The sequence below is a fragment of the Lycium ferocissimum genome, chromosome 12, assembly GCF_029784015.1.
Source record: "Lycium ferocissimum isolate CSIRO_LF1 chromosome 12, AGI_CSIRO_Lferr_CH_V1, whole genome shotgun sequence".
In the NCBI taxonomy this organism is placed as follows: Eukaryota; Viridiplantae; Streptophyta; class Magnoliopsida; order Solanales; family Solanaceae; genus Lycium; species Lycium ferocissimum.
In genome coordinates, this window is record NC_081353.1 from 30,775,948 (window position 1) to 30,796,997 (window position 21,050).

At 32.9% G+C, this 21,050-nt stretch overlaps 1 non-coding gene and 1 pseudogene across 1 annotated transcript; both read right to left on the reverse strand.

Annotated features, from left to right (window-relative positions):
* Nucleotides 1-7,013: 7,013 nt before the first annotated feature.
* On the reverse strand, nt 7,014-12,829 carry LOC132040193 (eukaryotic translation initiation factor-like; annotated as a pseudogene).
* Nucleotides 11,190-11,294, reverse strand: LOC132041302 (small nucleolar RNA snoR103). The gene has a single exon (XR_009410998.1). It is a non-coding gene; the product is annotated as a small nucleolar RNA snoR103 (small nucleolar RNA).
* Nucleotides 12,830-21,050: the final 8,221 nt, after the last annotated feature.

Sequence of the window (21,050 nt, forward strand, 5' to 3'; positions counted from 1 at the left end):
CATTACCGCCACCATGACCATCTCTATATCTAACGGGGTTGCACATGATCAGGGGATCCTTTTCACCTAGATATTCAACATCAAGTATCGAATCATCTGCATTTGAGAAATATAAGTAATGACAGAAAGAAAAAGATCTTCTAATTGAAATTGAAGAACGCTCAAAATCATTTTGCTCCTGGTAACTTAATATTATGAAATCCTAAGATCATAAAGGGGTTGTCTCGGCAATACTTGGATAAGCATCATCAAATGGATCCATGAAAAGCAAACTTTCTGCCACTACAGATATTCTTTGAGAAACCGCCAGATAATTAGGCTTAGCCGACAAGAAAACCTCATTCGATCTTTCGCATCAGGTGTTGATTATAGAACTGGACAGCAGTGTCAAAGTGATGATTTTCTGAAACATATGCATTACGGAATCAAGATTTTCTGAAACATATGCATTACGGAATCAAGATTTTCTGAAACATATGCATTACGGAATCAAGAGTTAAGAAGCTATGTAGAAGGAAATATAAGTAAGTCACATCGAGGAATTTAATATTAAAAATGATGCTGTCCAAGAGCAAAAACCACTTTAAATTGCTCTGAACTTCAAACTCATGATCCAACTAAACTAACAGTCCAATGGTAAGGGTCTGTCCCTCTTGTGACTTCAATGGTCTTTGCTTCTAACTATTCAATGCCATACATATTATTTTGAACTAATAAGAATTAGATTCAATGAAGCTCTTTGAAATCATCTTAACAAAAGTTGATTCCATCAAAGATAAATAATTTATTTACAAATATCGTCAGCATCCATCCAAAATAATTAGAAGCATTTTACATAATCTATGCCCCGGTAAAGAGACAACCATTTTTAGGCTCTGCTGGAAAAAGAAAATCAAGGTATCTTTTCTACACTAAGCAGATAGTTTAATGGCAAATATTACTCCCCTTGGTCCAAATTTATGATACTCCACTTATTTTGAAATGTCCAAAAACATTCGACATCGTTCTACCAATAGCATCATTTATACAACTTTCATAAATTTCAAGAACTCAAAATTCATTTAACAATTTGGCTCTGTTTTAAGAATTCAAATTCGTTCAAGTCAAATTAACATCTGAAACTCAAACCCAATCCAATCGTGTTGCATAAAATGAGAAGATCGGAGTATAACAAACCAGTCATCATTTATTATATGAAAGCTGAGTTGTTTCCATTAAATATGTATCAAACCAAAGAACGCTGCACTCTGCCGGTTCCCAGTATCATGATGGTAGCCATCTCCTTGTTCCGTATATGCATAAACTGTGAATATCTACCAACATCTTTTTATTTTAATGCCTGCTTGGGGGGATCTCAGAGCTTAGTTAAGAACTTCATAGTGTCATTTCTTAAGTATGTATACTCAGAAAATTTATGGGCGTTTTTATACTACTCTAGTTCTTTCATTCTGAAATCTTTTATTCTGCGAATGACTACATTTCTGTATATGCATCAAGAAGCTATTTCTCTTCCTCAATCTAAATTAAGGAAAAATATCTGCTTCTACAGCTTACAAGTAGGCAACGATTGACAAGCAGCGTATAACATATAAGCAGCGTAATTGATTGAACACGCTGATTCTAGCATTGTTGAATGTAGGTTTATACTTCCACAATCTTCTAAGGTGAAGACAGTCTTAGGAAACCCAGTATGAATAAGACAAGACCACATAATTACCATCTTCTTGCAAGGCACTGCACATTCTTCTCAATAAACGCATGGTTAAGCTGTTGATAATGCCTTCCACAGGTTCTGTATTCCTTTCCGTTGGTGACATTGTAGCAAGTGTACCTTTAAAGAAGTAAAATACAAACACTGCTAAATTTGAAACTCACTAAAGAACAAAGACAGATAGTAAACGATGAACCCATCTGGTGCTATCTTATTATTAAACTAGCTCAGAACTTTAGGCACTCTATGCAGTGAGACGGCTAATTACTTGCATATAAGGAGCTGACAAATCATGAACTTGTTGCACTTTTCAGTAAAGATTAGAAAGCTTCATTTAAAATACAGTACAAACCATGAATATTGTTCTCAAAATGCAGTCTTTTAGAACTTTTCGTCTTCACTTAACAGCATAATCGGAATGAAACGAAGAATAAAAGGAAATTTTAAAAATTTAAAATTAATTGAAATTTCATGCACACGACTTGTACGAGGAGTGATAGAAATATGAAAAAACGAAGAATTATTAAAGGAAAATCTGAGAATCTCTCGTTTACACTCTTTTGCCTAAGAAAATTCAAAAAAAAAAATCAAAATTCAACACATGTAACTTCTACGAAGACGAAGAATTATTAAAGGAAAATCTGAGAATCTATCGTTTACCCCCTTTTGCCTAAGAAAATTCAAAAAAAAAAAAAAAATCAAAATTCAACACATTCAACTTCTACGAAGACGAAGAATTATTTAAGGAAAATCTGAGACTCTCTTGTTTACTCTCTTTGCCTAGAAAATTCGAAAGAAAAAATCAAAATTCAACACATGCAACTTCTACGAAGACGAAGAATTATTAAAGGAAAATCGAGAGATCTATCGTTTCTCTCTTTTGCCTAAGAAAATTCAAAAAAAAAAAATCAAAATTCAACACATGCAACTTCTACGAAGACGAAGAATTATTAAAGGAAAATCTGAGAATCTATCGTTTACCCGTTTGCCTAAGAAAATTCAAAAAAAAAAATCAAAATTCAACACATTCTACTTCTATGAAGACGAAGAATTATTAAAGGAAAATCTGAGAATCTCTCGTTTTCTCTCTTTTGCCTAAGAAAATTCAAAAAGAAAATCAAAATTCAACACATGCAACTTCTACGAAGACGAAGAATTATTAAAGGAAAATCTGAGAATCTACCGTTTACTCTCTTTTGCCTAAGAAAATTCAAAAAAAAAAAAACAAATCAAAATTCAATACATGCAACTTCTACGAAGACGAAGAACTATTAAAGGAAAATCTAAGAATCTATCGTTTACTCTCTTTTGCCTAAGAAAATTCAAAAAAAAAAAAAAATCAAAATTCAACACATGCAACTTCTACGAAGACGAAGAATTATTAAAGGAAAATTTGGAGAATCTATCGTTTACCCCCTTTTGCCCAAGAAAATTCAAAAAAAAAAAAAAATCAAAATTCAACACATTCTACTTCTACGAAGACGAAGAATTATTAAAGGAAAATCTGAGAATCTCTCGTTTACTCTCTTTTGCCTAAGACAATTCAAAAAGAAAATCAAAATTCAACACATGCAACTTCTACGAAGACGAAGAATTATTAAAGGAAAATCTGAGAATCTATCGTTTACTAAAAAAAATCAAAATTCAACACATGCAACTTCTACGAAGACGAAGAATTATTAAAGGAAAATCGCTATCGTTTACTCTCTTTTGCCTAAGAAAATTCAAAAAAAAAAAAAATCAAAATTCAACACATGCAACTTCTACGAAGACGAAGAATTATTGAAGGAAAATCTAAGAATCTATCGTTTACTCTATTTTTCCTGAGAAACTTCAAAAAAAAAAGTTCAAAATTCAACACATGCAACTTCTACGAAGACGGAGAATTATTAAAGGAAAATCGCTATCGTTTACTCTCTTTTGCCTAAGAAAATTCAAAAAAAAAAATCAAAATTCAACACATGCAACTTCTACGAAGACGAAGAATTATTAAAGGAAAATTTGAGAATCTCTCGTTTACTCTCTTTTGCCTAAGAAAATTAAAAAAAAAAAAAAAAAGTCAAAATTCAACACATGCAACTTCTACGAAGACGAAGAATTATTAAAGGAAAATCTGAGAATCTATCGTTTACTCTCTTTTGCCTAAGAAAATTCAAAAAGAAAATCAAAATTCAACACATGCAACTTCTACGAAGACGAAGAATTATTAAAGGAAAATCTGAGAATCTATCGTTTACTCTCTTTTGCCTAAGAAAATTAAAAAAAATAAAAAAATCAAAATTCAACACATGCAACTTCTACGAAGACGAAGAATTATTAAAGGAAAATCGCTATCGTTTACTCTCTTTTGCCTAAGAAAATCAAAATTCAACACATGCAACTTCTATGAAGACGAAGAATTATTAAAGGAAAATCTGAGAATCTATTGTTTACTCTCTTTTGCCTAAGAAAATTCAAAAAAAAAAAAGTCAAAATTCAACACATGCAACTTCTACGAAGACGAAGAATTATTAAAGGAAAATCTGAGAATCTATCGTTTACTCTCTTTTGCCTAAGAAAATTCAAAAAAAAAAAAATCAAAATTCAACACATGCAACTTCTACGAAGACGAAGAATTATTAAAGGAAAATCTGAGAATCTATAGTTTACTCTATTTTGCCTAAGAAAATTCAAAAAAAAAAGTTCAAAATTCAACACATGCAACTTCTACGAAGACGAAGAATTATTAAAGGAAAATTGCTATCGTTTACTCTCTTTTGCCTAAGAAAATTCAAAAAAAAAAAAAAAAGACGAAGAATTATTAAAGGAAAATTTGAGAATCTCTCGTTTACTCTCTTTTGCCTAAGAAAATTCAAAAAGAAAATCAAAATTCAACACATGCAACTTCTACGAAGTCGAAGAATTATTAAAGGAAAATCTGAGAATCTATCATTTACTCTCTTTTGCCTAAGAAAATTCAAAAAAAAAAAAAAAGTCAAAATTCAACACATGCAACTTCTACGAAGACGAAGAATTATTAAAGGAAAATCTGAGAATCTATCGTTTACTCTCTTTTGCCTATGAAAATTCAAAAAAAAAAAATCAAAATTCATCACATGCAACTTCTGCGAAGATGAAGAATTATTAAAGGAAAGTGATATCGAACTTTTCGTTTATATTTAAGAGCATCATCCGAGTAAGAAGGCTGAGGTGGCGGTGGAGATTTGTGGAGGAGTTTTGATCGGATGAGAGCCATTGCGACAGCGAGTTTAAGGGATTCATTTGAGTTGCTCTTTGCTTGCTCTGATCTCACTTCTCTATTGGGAATTGGCGGGAGTAGCTTGTTTATGAATGGGCTATTGGCACTTTTATACTCGCTCTACGTCTTATAAACGGGAAAAAACAGGAAGAACTTACACGCTACTCGCGTGAGCGTTTGGACTAACTAGCAAACGATGCACGGGCCCAACATGATTAATTATTTTATAAAGAATACCGTGATTTTCTTTAGTGAGTCTCTATATTTTATTTTATTTTCCTCTTAATTTCTCAATTGTTGTTGAAATTTATCTTATTTTGGTTATGTCCGTCTTTTTTTATATTTAGTAAGTTGACAATTCAAATATACTACATGTATTTGTTGTTAAAATTTATCTTATTTTGGTTATGTCCGCTTCTTTTTATAAGGATCAAAAAATTCATACGTTGGAGGTGGGAAAGGGCCCGAATCGAAGGGCTCTTCTTTCTTTGATTTGAAAAGAAGGTGAGAGCCTTAACCCTCTGGTCTGTGGGCCCAGTCTTTAGGAGAAGCAGCTGCTCACTCGTGACAATGGATGCCTGCTTATGTCAAACTATCCTCAATCTCTTTCCCCTAAAGCTAGGATTTTTAGTAAGTTGGCAATTCAAATATCCTATATGTCAAGTTTGTAATCACAAGATTTAAAGGATATTTTATTATATTATACACATTTTTAATTTAGAATCACAAGATTTAAAAGTCTATCTTTATTTCTTAAATTCCGTATCTAATCAAACTTGGACACTTAAATTGAGACAGAGGGAGTATATGTCAAATGAAAGGACAATTGAGACACTGCGGACACGTAGAGACTTAAAAAATAAACACACAAGAGGTAGAATTAATGTTAAAAACACGGAAATGTGCGCGTGTTGATATCTTGCAGAATACAATTTCGATTCTTTTTGTCTGTTTTTATTGTTCTTTTGTTTTCATCCCTCTTGGACACTTATATATAATAGAAAAGTTGTTGAGAAAATATATTTTGGCGTAAATAATGTATAACAAGTTTAAATTAGTTGATTAGAAATAGTGGATAAGTATGAGATATATATACATCTAGGCGTTGAAGTTGGAGATGATCAACTTACTAGTTATAAGTAATTTTTGATTTTATCAAATTCGTAAAAGGTATTACCTATAAACTAACTTGACTAATTTAGAAATATTCTCGTAGTCGTGTAACAAGTAATGTTGCATTTGGTTGACCATATAAGAAACAATAATCTCCGTATAGCTATTCCATGAAATTATCCACCGCATAACAATCCTAGTATGATAATACCGCATAAACTGTCCTTGTACGACAATATGAGATTGATGATATGATTGTAAATTATTATTTTTGACAATACTATGATGTTTGTCAATAAGTTCTTCATTTGTCAACTGCAGCGTGAAAAGAACCGTAGCGCAGTGATTAGGACTCGCGTTAGAAGAGTTACATACCGCAGCGCAACGACTAAAACTCGTGCCAAAAGAGTTAAGGTCCGCAATTCAGCAATTAAGACTCATACAGACTGCAGTGCAGCGACTAGAACTCATGTCAAAAGAGTTTCGAGTGTGAGCTAACACTCATGCTCTTCCAAAATGATAATCTGAAAAATAGAGCGATAACTCGCCCATTATAGCCTGAGTTTCGAGTGTGAGCTAACACTCATGCTCTTCCAAAATGATAATCTGAAAAATAGAGCGATAAACCGCCCGCTATAGCCAGGTAGTGTAAAGATGAGTCTTTAAATTAAGGGGCGTATGTAACTTAAAAACTCATTCAGGATTCATACAGCAGTTCCAAACAAAAGTTACCAGACTCAAAACTGATAAAAACCAACTATTTAAAGGCCTACACTCCAAAAGCATTCTCGTATCAATGAGAATACAGATGGCAGCAATGATACTACGTAGAATTCATTCACTAAAACAAACTTAAAATGACCCTTTTGGAACACAATACACTCTTTAACAGAAGAACAAATAGCATAGCAATCTGTAGGTGTTAAAAATAAATGTAACCGCAACAGCAGATTTTTCCTTCAAAAATGGTACTTATATAATAAAAGGCTTGAGCAATTGCAGTATGAACTCAACAGGTTTGACAAAATTTTAATTATCTAGTCAAAAGAGAGAATAAATAAATAACTAATACAAAATGAGGGCCCCTTTGCCTAGAGCAATTATGCAGTACAATAACCATCCTCAAAAGGCAAAATCTTTCTTTCAACACACACTACTTTCACCTTGGATAAAAAAAAATACAACTCCCTAAAAATCAACTTGCTCTTGAATCCTCCGAGGTTACAGAAAATGGCTCTTCAGGAGAGTTGAGCTTTTTATTGAAATAGAGCTTTGCATGCCTCAACATCAGGTGCTTGTGAATCCAGTACTGCTTGGCCCGTAGGACTAGAGCTAATAGCTCCCATTACAGCTGTAAACACGTCTTTCTGGTATAGATCATCGGTTACCTTCTTCAGGATCTCGTTGACCACCTTAAAGTCCAAAGCTCCAGCCAAAACTAGTCTAGCAATTATGTCACCAAAATTTATCGGTGCTTTTGGTAGATCCATGGCAAGGTCATCCAGCAGAGAGGCAAAGTTCAAGAAACCAGTAACCAAGTCGCCAGCTGTAAAAACCTTCTTAACAAACAAGTGTTCAAGGAGCTGAGCAACTGGTTCAACGCGTGGTGGGCTTTTGTCTAGACCAATTGATATTGCTTCTTTGACAACCTCGGGATGGTAGGCTGGGGATTTGAGTTCCTCAACACATTGCAAAGCTTCTTCCAGAAGCCGAACACTGAAATATTCCTCCAGAAGAGATTTTGTTTTTCGCTTTAGTTCATCGGGATTCGCACTCACAGCAGGAACTTGCGGTTTTTCCGCGACTGGAGGAGGTTGAACTGGTCGAGAAGCCTGTGATGCAGGCTCCACACTGAAACCATAGCCCAATGGGCGAGCCGGGGGGGCCCCACTACCTTGCAAGAGGGCACTAGGCCTTCCACTCACGAAGCCACCACTACCCTGAGGAAGAAGTCTAGGGTTCAATGAGGGCGACTTGCCAACCAATGGCGGCTGAGGCTGACCTCGTCCACCTGGCTGCACCAGTGGCCCGTTACCTCTAGGCATCGACCGGGATCTAGGAACTTCCCAGTTGTCATTATCCATCCCAGGTGCACCAGGCATCTTTCTAGTTCCTGGCATTCCAGGCATCATACCACCAGTCCCTGGACGATTCATAGGAAGCCCACCAGGACTCAGACTCCCTTGAGTCGGAAGACCACGAGAATTTCTCATGTTTGCAGTGGCACCAGGACGCAAACCCATGCTCTTTTCCGCATCTGAGTGAATCTCGGTGATGGTCTTTGCTTTCACCTGCGCAAAAAAGGAAAGAATATTACATCAACAACATACCCATTGTGGTCCCACAAGTGGGGTGTCGGGAGGGTGGGGTGTACACAGACCTTACCCCTACCTTTCTAGGGTAGAGAGGAGGTTTCCGATAGACCTCGACTCAAGAAAATCATTTTTCATAACAGGTTCGAAAAATACATGAGCAAAAAAGCTATGATGAAAATATTGAAGAAAGAAAGGTACAGCAAAAATAGCAAAGATAATCAAAGTAAAAGAAACAATAGTAGTAATAAAATTGAAAAATATTTATAATACTGGTAAGGAGAAGGCAACAGATACAAGTTAGAATGATGTGTTACCTCTTCCCGCCTAGGGACCCAGTTATTGGAACGTAAATCAAGCACATCACGAACCATAAACTTTAGCCGTGGATACAACTGAGGGTTTGTTGATAGTTCTTTCAACCGGGTAAAGTACACATCGTTGATGCGCCTCGACTTTTGGTTCTCATCAAGCTGCTTGCCGATGGTGTTGAAAAACTGACAAATGGCTTCAACATTCTCTTCTTCCGGACAACTTTTAGGATCTGGTCCTAGCAGTTCCTGTGAACAAAACCAGCAAAGACAATCATTAGTACAGTTTAACCCATTAAAGAAACAAAAAGACCTGAGGAAAAGGAAGCAATTAACAACCTGAACAATGTGATGAACAATCTTTTCAGGGACCATCTTTTGCTTCAAAAGCTCTCAATAAGCTTAATATTGCCAAGCGTGCGAATTTTGATCAGCCTTTCTTTGTCCTTACGTTCCGCCTCCTGCTCAGGGGCTGTCATTTGCCTCGCCTCTTCTCGAAGTTTGTCAGCACCTTCAAATGCCTCCTGACAGTTATTCAATAGAACACGCTTGAAAGTGATCTCTTTGCCACCAGGTTCATCAGAAGGAAATGGAGGCAACTTTTCATTGAGATCAGAACACAGTTGGGCATACATCGGGCAAAATGTTGGTTCCAATACAGCCTTGTCAAAGATCAAGGAAATAACACCCTGGAATAAAGAAAAAACATATTAAATTTCCAGGGCAAACAAGGAAAACTTTGAGGTGAACAAGAACACAACCAAAACAGAGGTATGCCAGACCTTTAGAATGTCTGCACTTGTTATTCCTGAATCTATCAATTGACCTTTGAGGAGATCAAACTTCTCCGGAGTCAGCTTGTTGAGTATACTGCAAATCAATATTAGTTAGGATCAATGAGTCAGATAAAATCCATATTTTCAAATAATGTCGTAATTGTTTCTCGAATAATCAAACTCTTGAAACAAAGAACCTTGTCTTTAAAGAAATAAATATGAGAGATCAAGAGATGGACAGCTAGACAGGGAGAAAGATGAATGACAATTAAGCATATAGGTTTCTTAAATGCATAACTATTAGAGAGAAAATTACCCCTTCACAGTCTTCAAGACACGATCTTTGTCAGAAAGATTGCCTCTTCTAACTGACCATGGCAGCTCAGCTTTGATTAGTGTAGGAGCAGGTCCTCCCTGATTCACAAACAAAAATAAAGGTTTTTGAGATCAAGAACTAAAAAAAGCTCCATATCAAATAAAATTGTTCTTTCAAAATCATGACAACAACAATGCCCTTGCTATTACTGAAACCCAAAAAAATGTGAATAATAGATATCACTTTAGTCAAAATAGCTTCCTTCCAAATTATTTATTAGTATATTCCTTACACCTAATTCGATATTACATAGATTACTGCAAAGAAATAGTAAAGCCCAATTACTGAATTTGGCCAAGGTATTGTATAAGGACCAACTAAACAACATCTCTTCATTTCTCAACTCTTCTTTTCAGTTGGGACTTTAGTGTCAAAAGTTATCTCATCAGTTTGTAGCAGCAAAACAGCAAGAAAGTTTTCCTAAAATAGGAACTTAAAATAGATACTGGATGTGTTCTGGAAGTACACAAGGCAATAGATTAAGAATTACCCCTCTGTTGGGAGATATTTGAGTTCTTGCAAACTGTGAGGTAAGCTGTTCTTGCCGACCACCAAATTCTCTATTTTCTCGGGGAGCGTTCCATGATCTTTCCTCCACGGGGGCAGAAAATTGTGATGACCTGCTGTGCCAATCACGGGTGTCCGGCTCAGAATAACGAGTCTGAGATTGGACCTGCGCCTGCAGAAACATAAATGAGACAACTTGTAACAACAAAAGAATGCATAGTGCAAACAAGTAACAAATAAAGATTTTTTAAATTAAAAAGAAAAAGAGAAGTTTTTGCTTGGATGGGGATGTCCCAGTCATCTGAAAAACTAGAAAGGGAAGTACAACTGATTTAATGGATGCTCACATTGGTGTCTGCACGGCCTCGACTGACATCTTCACCAAACAGTTCAGATTCAACTTCTTGTTTGATTAGAAGGATATCATCAGAAATGTTAACCACCTAGATGGAAACAATCAACCCAATGAAAAACCCAAAAGAGAAACAAATTACCATATATATATATATATATATATATATATATATATATATATATATATATATATATATATATATATATATATATATGGCAAAAGCTAACATAAGCCAAAACTTAAAAGATATGATTATTACCAACTCTCTCAGTTGCAGCAGCTGATCTCGAGTATACTTAACGCGCTCACGGCCCTCAAAACGTGAGTCTCCAGTCTACAAAGATAAAAGGATAGTTACTACACGTATCATAAAGGGGGTTCTTAAAATTAAATCCCAACAATGAAAGAAAAGGCACTATAGTAAATAAAAACGTTACAAGCATCAAAGCTCTCAGAAATTCTTTTAATAGGTTTCAATTAATGAGAATTTCAGTGTTAATAGGGTCTTTATGGGCAACCAAATACTCCTTAGTTGCCCACCTAAAGTCTACCAATTGTTCTCCGTCCATATTTACAGCAGAAACACATTCCTTAAGTGAGCTGCCAAGAATTAGGACGTAAAAAGCAAGAATAACAGCAGAAATAATAACATATTGAGGCATGGAGAATCCATACTATCGACAAGCCACAATTCTGCAACTTAAAAGAACAAGGTCAAAATACACATATTTGAACACAATATAAGGTAAGATAACCATAAGCAAGTAACAGGCAACCTATAACAGAAAACACCATTACCATCAAGAATCAGATAAAAACTATCCATGTAGAAATCCAATTTTTACTTACCCTACATCGAAATTTACATTGTTATACAATACTAACAAGCACATACCACCATTACCATCAAGAATCGGTAAATCCATCAATAAACCAGTCATTATTTCTTACAACAATTTGTACATGTAAAAATTCAAACTTTTTATCATTCTTCCAACAAAAAGACCCATAAAAGAACAAAAACAAAGAACATAAGACACAACTATAGCCCACAATCCATTATACTACTTTTACAACAGATTTATACATGTAAAAACTCAACTTTTAATCCTTCTGCCTATTTAAACAGACCCATAAAAGAACAAAACCTAATAACATAAGACACAACTACAAACCCACACAAAGTTATTCATGTAAAAACTCAATTTTTAATCATTCTTCCAATATACAGACCCATAAAAGAACAAAAACAAGACCCAACTATAAGCCACAATATATTACCACTATGTTTACAACAAAGTTCTTGCGGGATTACACCGGGTATGTTGTTGTTGTTGTTATGTTTACAGCAAAGCTATACATGTAAAAAACTCAATCTTTAATCATTCTGCCTACAAAAACAGATCCATAAAAGATCAAAACCTAATAACATAAGAATAACCAATAAAACAGAAACAAAAAAATCCAAGATTAACCAAAAAAGTAACAAAACAACACAAAAAACAAAGCCATCAAGAACCCAAAATCAGCTGAAAACACCCCAGATAGAAAAAAAAAACACACACAAAATTTATTACAATACTATTTTCATGTAAAAACTCAATTTTTAATCATTCTTCCAATAAACAGACCAATAAAATTACAAAAGATGCATAATACTGGCAAATAAGACTTAACACAATCTACACAAACCAATATCAGGTACAAAAAAATAAAAACCAAGATAATCCAAAAAAGAAACAAACAACACAAAAACAAAGCCATCAAGAACCCAAAATCAGCTAAAAACGCCCAATACAAAGCCATATATACACCCAAATAATAACAAAACACTCAGATCTGAAAAAAGATTGAACCTTGATAGATGAAGAACCGCCATGTGGACGAAGCAAAGGGAGATCTGAAGAGGAAGTTTCAAAGCGAGGGCCAAGATGCACTCTGCTTCCTCTACTACCACCACCACCTGGTCTCAAACTTATCACCGTCGTCTGATCAGCCTGCATACCTCAATTCTCAACCGTCCGATCAATTCGAACAAACAAACAAAAATATCCAAAATCTCTCACACACCCACAAAAAAAAAATTTAAGCCGAAATCAAGAAAACCCCACGATACAATGAAGAAAATATATATATATATAAAGGGTGAGATTTTTTTAGAGAGAGAGAAACGGATTTATTTTTAGAGAGAGAGAGTGTTTCCTCTCTCTAGTGGGAGAAGGAGAAAGAATGAAGGGGAGATGAGGCCGTTTATGTTTAGGGCGAGAAAAAGAGAGAAAGAAACCCTTTTTTGGATAGGTTTGGGATTTCGGAGCAGTGTGAGGGTATTTTGATAATTTTAACTTTTCTGCTTATCGTATTTTGGGGTTATTTGGGTTATTTTTTGGGTAGTAAGTGCTCCTTTTTGACTAATTTACCCTTGGGCTGTGGATTTTGGGCCAACGAATTTTTTGACAAAATTAGTGTGTACCTTCCTTACTAGAAGACTCTATTATCGCAAGTTAAAAAATAGCTTAATGCTTACCCTTTTTTTTTAATTTTGACACTTCAATTACGTGTCGTTCATATTGAACCTCCGAATTTATTTTTAAGTGTGTATATCAAATTTTTTAAATTTAATTTTTATTAAAAGCAAAAATTAAATTAGAAAAATGAAAGTATGCGTAATATTTTAGACATGTGGTAAGCTATTTTTTAGGTTATAAATGTATCGATTTCTGCTGATTCTGCTCTTTCACTGTCAGCTTAATTAAGAGCTATTATTTTTTTCTCACTGAATTGCTCTAATCTTAGCTAAAAGATGGTATAATTAAATTAAAATATATATTAACATACTGTTACATTGAAGATAAAATACTATATAAGTCGAATTGTGTTTGATAGATATTTAAAAATAAATTCGTGGTTCAATAAAAACAACACTCAATTGCGGTGTGTTTGGAGAAGGAACAAAGGGAAGAGGTCGTTTATGATTAAGGAAAGGAGAAGAAACCTCCTATTTTGGATAATTTAGGTTTTTAAAATTTGTTTAAGGGTATTATTGGTATTTCAGTCTTTCATGCTTATTGTATTTGACTTTGTTTGGGTTATATTTTGGCCAAATCCATCGACAGACACATGTGGTCGTCCACTTCTTTCACTTGGGCACCTAAAGTGGCCCTTGTTCCATTTAGACAACGAGTGGTAATTCTATTCCACTTAGACAACTTTTGCAGATTATCGAAGCAAAACCAACACCAAAGGAGCGCCACCTCTCATTGCATCATCCTTGACCCAAAAGCCCCAATTTTTAATGATCGAAACTCACGAATTTACAAATTAGTGAATTTACAATTAAAATGAGTTGGCACAATTTAATTGAGTTGACACAATTTAAATGAGCTGACACTATTTAATTGACCACTTAATCCACTTAGGAGACGACTGGTGTTGGTTTTGCTCTGATAACGGTGCAAAAAGTGTCTAAGTGGAATAGGAATAGCCCACCTGAAGTGTTTAAATGGAACAAATGTCACTTTAGGTGCTCAAGTAAAAGAAATGGATGGCCGTAGATGTTTGTCGATGGGTTTGGCCTTATATTTTTAAGGAAGTATTGGCACCTCTCGACTGTTTTGACCTTGGGCTATGATTTAGGATTTGCTTTTGGGCCAATGACATTTTTGACATCATTACTGTATTGACACTATTTTGGCAAGTGAAAAAATAAAAGGAAACTTAAATAAACCACCACCATATTTTGAGATTTTCTTATATATTATAGCTATTTTTTCATATTTATCATATGTAGCTGATTTTTAGATTTTTATTATTGTATTTCGTTTGTAAAAATACATGTATTTCCTAACCTTCCTTATTTTTTGGATGATTTTTTAGTGCCTCATTAATTATGGAATCTTCTAATAATGGATACACCCCACAAATCACGTATTTACCATATCCTCCATAACTCATCAGGTTTCTCTTTCATAGTTAAATACATGTATTTTTTTTCCCTATTAGTTTGGGCTAAATATTTGGGTTGTATTTCCTTATAGTTTAATACATATTTTTTTTCCTATTTTTTTCGGCTAAATATTTCGGTTGTATTTCCTTATAGTTGAATACATGTATTTTTTTTCCTATTTTTTGGGGCTAAATATTTATTCTGTATTTCCCTATAGTTTAATACATGTATTTTTAAATACAAGTGAATACAAGAAAATACACTCTATACAAAAAAATACAAGCGAAAATATAAAAAATACGACGGTATTTCCACCAAAAAAGATGAATAAATTTAAATCTTTTTAAAAAATACACTGTAGTCGTGAGCAGAAATACAACATAAACAAAAACACTAAAATTTATCAAAAATTGTTTCTTGTAATGGGATTAAAAATCATGCTAAGATGTAAGACAAATCGTGCTAATTATGATGACGAATAATGGCAGTAAAAATCGGATAGAGAGAATTTAAGACGTGAGAGAAAAAATATTTGAAAAAGAAAAGAGATTATGAGTAAGTGGGGGGAGAGATGCCTTATTTTTAGGAAAATACACTGCATTTATAAAAATAAGTTATAGATGGTAATTTGATAAATAATTAAGTTACTAATAATAAATAGAAAAAAAGATATTTAATATTAATAAATAGGTCTTAGACATAGCTATAACAAGTAAATTTTTCAAAAATAAAAGTAACTTTGATGTTAATCACATGTTCTGATTTGTAATAATTTCATTGGAAAAATAAGTATTTTATTAATTAGTGAAGGCAAAGAGTTTTAAATTTTTTTCTTAGCTAAAGACAAGTTATAACGATTTCAATTTTCTTTTCAAATATAGAGATTGTATATTTGAATCACAAGTAAAACGACAAGTGTCGTAATATAAATAAGGTTAAACGATTCTTGTATCATTAGTTCCAATATAAAGATTATGGTACTTGCAATTACAAGTAAATCAACAAGAACGGCGGTATAAATGACGTTAAAAATTCGTCATTGCATGCGTAAAACAAAATTTAGATAACTTGCTTAGGGTAACATGATAACACACATGTTTTAACATAATACTTAATAAACTATATTATGTAAGGTATTTTTGGCTGGGACCGGCTAGAGAAAGCTAGTAAAGCCTGTTGTTTTCGCTGAGCTCCCAAACTTTTAGGCCCTAAAAATATTTTATAGTGGATTTTATGACGTTATTTTTTATGAAGTGCATAAATACCTTAAATTATTATTTTTCTTACAGTTTTACGTGCTTCAGAAAAAACTTCAGACCTACGTGATTGAAATCGAAAATTTGGGTCTGACTTCGGAGATCTTTGTCTGAAGTACAGCCTTCTGAATGTCAAATATCAGATATTTTTTCCTTAAGTTTGTCATGGCTTGTCAAGGCCAACTTCAGACATTTTCTACTAAAGTTGTAACTTGATAAGACCAAACTTCGGATATTTGGGTTACTATTTAGGAAGTAAGTGTTCCTTTTGACTAATTTGCCCTTGGGCTATGGATTTTGGGCCAATGAATTTTTTGACATAATTTGTGTACCTTCCTTAGTAGACTCTATTATGGCAAGTTAAAAAATAGCTTAATGCTCATGTGGCATTCTGAACTTGCCTTTTTATTTTTATTTTTACAGCTTAATTGAGTGTTGTTCATATTAAACTCCTAAGCTCATTCTTAAGTGTGTATATCAAATTCCCTAAATTTGATTTTTATTAGAAGCATAAATTAAATTAGGGAAATGAAGGTAGAGTAATATTTTAGACAAGTGGTAAGCTATTCTTTAGGTCATGGATGTGTCGATTTCTGCTGGTTCTGCTCTTCCACTGCCAGCTTAATTAAGAGCTATTATTTTTTTCCCATTCAATTGCTCTAATCTTAGCTAAAAGATGGTATAATTAAATTACAATATATATTAGCATCTTTGCTACATTGAAGATAGAATACTATGTAAGTCGGATTGTGTTTGATAGACACTTGAAGACGAGTTCATGGGTTTAACAGGAACAACACTTAGTTGAAGTGTGTTAGGAGAAGGAATGAAGGGAAGAGGTCGTTTATGATTAAGGAAAGGAGAAGAAACCTCCTATTTTGGATAATTTAGGTTTTTAAAATTTGTTTAAGTGTATTATTGGTATTTCAATCTTTCATGCTTATTGTATTTGACATTATTTGCATTATTTTTAAGGAAGTATTTGCACCTCTCGACTGTTTTGACCTTGGGCTATGATTTAAGGATTTGCTTTTGGGCCAATTGACACTATTTTGGCAAGTAAAAAAAATAAAAGTAACTTTGATGTTAATTACATGTTCTGATTTGTAATAATTTCATCGGAAAAATAAGCATTTTATTAATTAGCGAAGGCAAAGAGTTTTAAATTTTTTTCTTAGCTAAGGACAAGTTATAACGATTTCAATTTTCTTTTCTAATATAGAGATTGTATATTTGAATCACAAGTAAAACGACAAGTGTCGTAATAAATAAATAAGGTTAAACGGATCCTTGTATCATTAGTTCCAATATAAAGATTATGGTACTTGCAATTACAAGTATCGACAAGAACGGGGGTATAAATGACGTTAAAAATTCTCATGGCATGTGTGAAACAAAATTTAGATAACTTGCTTAGGGTAACATGATAACACACATATTTTAACATAATACTTAATAATAATATGTAAGGTATTTTTGGCTGGGACCGGCTAGAGAAAGCTAGTAAAGCCTTTGTTTTCACTAAGCTCCCAAAATTTTAGGCCCCAACAATATTTCATAGTGGATTTTATGATGTTATTCTTTATGAAGTGCATAAATACCATAAATTATTATTTTTCTTACAATTTTACACGCTTAGGGAAAAATCTTCAGACCTACGTGATTGAAGTCGAAAATTTGGGTTTGACTTCGAATATCTCTGTCTGAAGTACGGCCTTCTGAATGTCAAATATCAGATATTTTTGCCTTAAGTTTGTCATGGCTTGTCAAGGCGAACTTTAGACATTTTCTACCAAAGTTGTAACTTGATAAGACCAAACTTAGGATATTATTTCACTGAAGTTGTGGCCTTAACAAAACTAAGCTTCAGACATTTTTACTGAATTTTTGAGAACTTAACACTTAAGACTGAAATGGAATGAAAGGAAACTTCATCTAATCTATACATGTAGGACTGCAAGTTCAAAAATAATGATATGAGAATGTAGATTTTTTCCCCATAATTTCCAAAAGCAGATGTAGGGTTCTGATGGATGATACAATCAGCATCCTTGTCATTCTAGTGAAGTTTCTTCTCGAGTTAATGTATTACCGAACTTAACACTCCGGTCATACATGATTGATGGAAGTGCATGTAAATTTGGCTAAACTTCCTTTATGTATGGCTGAAGTGAAGTTAAATTTTTTTCCCCAGGAATAAAAATTTGTTCTTCAAATTTCAACAATTCAACATTAAATCTACTCCAAATAAGCTCAAGTGTGAAACATAAATTTCATATCTCATAAATAACAAACCTCAATCATCAATTTGTCAAAATAACAATAAATCAAACAAGCTTAGTTTGCAATAATGGTGATTTGACATTGTTTTCAAGGCTCAATTAATTTAAATTCACTTTTTATATTTGAAATTTAAGAGCCACTTCTTTAGAGCATTATATTTTTCAATTGCTATAAATCCGAAAAAAAAATACTACAGTACAACAACTAAGAAGAAGAATAAAGAAGAGAAGAAAAAGCGGAGAAGAAACATTATTATAAAAAATTATCTAATACTGGGTATCAGTTATATATTGTTTAAAAGTAGGTACATATTATATGGGCGCAACCACATGGAGTGCCCGTGAAATTTTACGTTATTTTTGCTTAGAAAATATTGAAATTTATGGAAAAACAAAAAAAAAAATTTAACCTAAACTTTATAAAAAGAAAGAAAGACTGTCTACTTTTAATATTTTAGGACTTATAATTAAATTACTCAAATTTTCATTCTAGTAAACAATGTTTTTTACAACAAGATCTAAGAATACATTGCAAACACTGACAAACAACTTATTAACTTGAATAAGATCTTACCAATTTAAATACGAAAAAATTTCATAAATGCGCTATTAACGCCTATTTTTACAAAATATTGAATGGTTTTTTTTCCAAAATATAGTAGCACTTTGATTTCAAAACATAGCATAATACATGTATCCGCGCGCATACAATATCTCATCCTAAATGAAATCCATGAATACAGTAACTTTTCTCAACTGAAATAGGCAACATATGCAATATTATTTACTAATTAGTGTGAATCACACTTCTAACAAGATATAAGGTTTGACAATGCAAATTTGTGTTGCATCAATACATATATAAGGTGTACCGATACAAATTTGTGTTGTATCCAAATTTGTATTCTATCAATATCAATACAATGAAAAAAACTCAGACAGAAATATACATCAATGGATGAGCTTTTTAGAGCGAGAAATGATTTTTTTTAATAGAGAAAAAGTTGTTTCCTCTCTCTACTAAGAGAAGGAAGGAATGGAAAAAGAAGACGACCGTTTATCAAAAGGGAGAGAGAAAGAAACCCATTTTAGGATAGGTTTGGAATTTCGAGTTTAGTGTAAGGGTATTATTGGTAATTCCTCTTTTCGTGGTCACTATATTTAGGTTTATTTGGGTGCTTTTAATGAAATATATGCTCCTCTTGACTATTTTATCCTTGGGCTATGGTTTAATGTTTTGCATTTGGGCCAATGAAAGATTTTGACATAATTGTGTACCCGAGCACTATTTTGGCTAGTAAAAAAAATAAAATAAAATTAGAAAGTAATCAGTTTATAATCAAAATAAAATTGTTTATATAAAGTGATGAGCTGTTTTACGGAGAAAGAGAGTGTTTCCTCTCTCTGCGTGAGAAGGAATGAAAGTGAAGAGGCAGTTTATGATTAGGGAGAGGAGAAGAAACCCTCTTTTTTTGGATAGGTTTAGGATTTCAAGATTTGTTTAAGGGTATTTTTGGTATTTTTATTTTTCTGCTTATTATATTTGAGGTTTATTTTGGTGAAAAAACACAAATAACCCCCAATTAATGTTTCTTTCTGAGCCTAGCCCTAAACTCTTACTCTAATAACCTTAAATTTTTTTTAACCGGATAAAAAGCACGCTTCTTTCAATTTCTTGGTAACCTGGATTTGATCTATCAAAATGAAATTAAAACATAATTGTGATTCACTCAAATGAAAAAAGAAAATAACTTGCTGGAAAATGTATTTTTATTTTTACTAAATTTATTATTTTAAAAATCAAAATAGGTGTAATACATGTATAAATGATATATAATTGGCGTATAAACACTATACATAGAGTATAAAATGATTATACAAGAGTAACCAATGATTATATGTCTCAAAACTTAATGTGTAATTTGTATAATCGATGTATAATTAATATATAAACAATGTATAAACTAATTATACAATATCATATGATTATACACAAATATTAATCTAGAACCACATTGATTGTAGATTTGAAAAAAAAAAAGGCTAATCTGAAAAGAAGAAGAATATAGGATAATGCCTAACGGTCGAAGATGTGTAATTGAAGTGATAAACTATTCCAAATGTAAAAACACTTTCACTAAACAACTAAGCACCGTAACAATCTTAGTTATGGACTCTTCGTAGTTTCATATCAGAAAAGAACAATTCTTCTTGGTAAAAAACTGATGGCTGAGATTGATTTTATATTTTGGTGATGGGGATCCAAGAGCCGGGGTAGATATTCTTTTTCAACTTTGTGAATGAACAATGATTTTGAAGAGCTAAAGAAAGAGGCATCAAAAGAGAGAAACATCCGGCGGGGAAAGGGTCTTAGGTTTGGCTAAAAAATGAAATTCAGTAGGCTAGAATGTTTAGATTTGGTTGTTTTAAAAAAAGTAGGATTATTTTAAATTTTTTGCTATAATTGGTTGTTAATTGGGTTAATTATGCTATCTTTTAGGAAGTGCATGCACCTTTTGACTGCTTTGCCATTCGGCTATGCTCTAAGGTTTGCTCTGGGCAAATGAAAACTTTTTGACATTTTTACTATAATGACACTGTTTGGCAAGTTAAAAAATAAAAGTAACTTATATGTTCTAATTTGTACTAATTTTATTGAAAAAATGAGCATCTTATAAATTAGTGCGTGAAAAAAAGTTTTTTATTCTTTTTTAGCTAAGAAAAAAAATTATAACAGTTTCAGCCTTCATTTCTAAATTACAGCTACTTATGTCGTTAACTTTCATAATAGAGATTGCGTTATTTGAAATCACAAATAAATGACAAGTGCGGCAGTATAGATAAGGTTATATTTATATCTTTACCTTCCA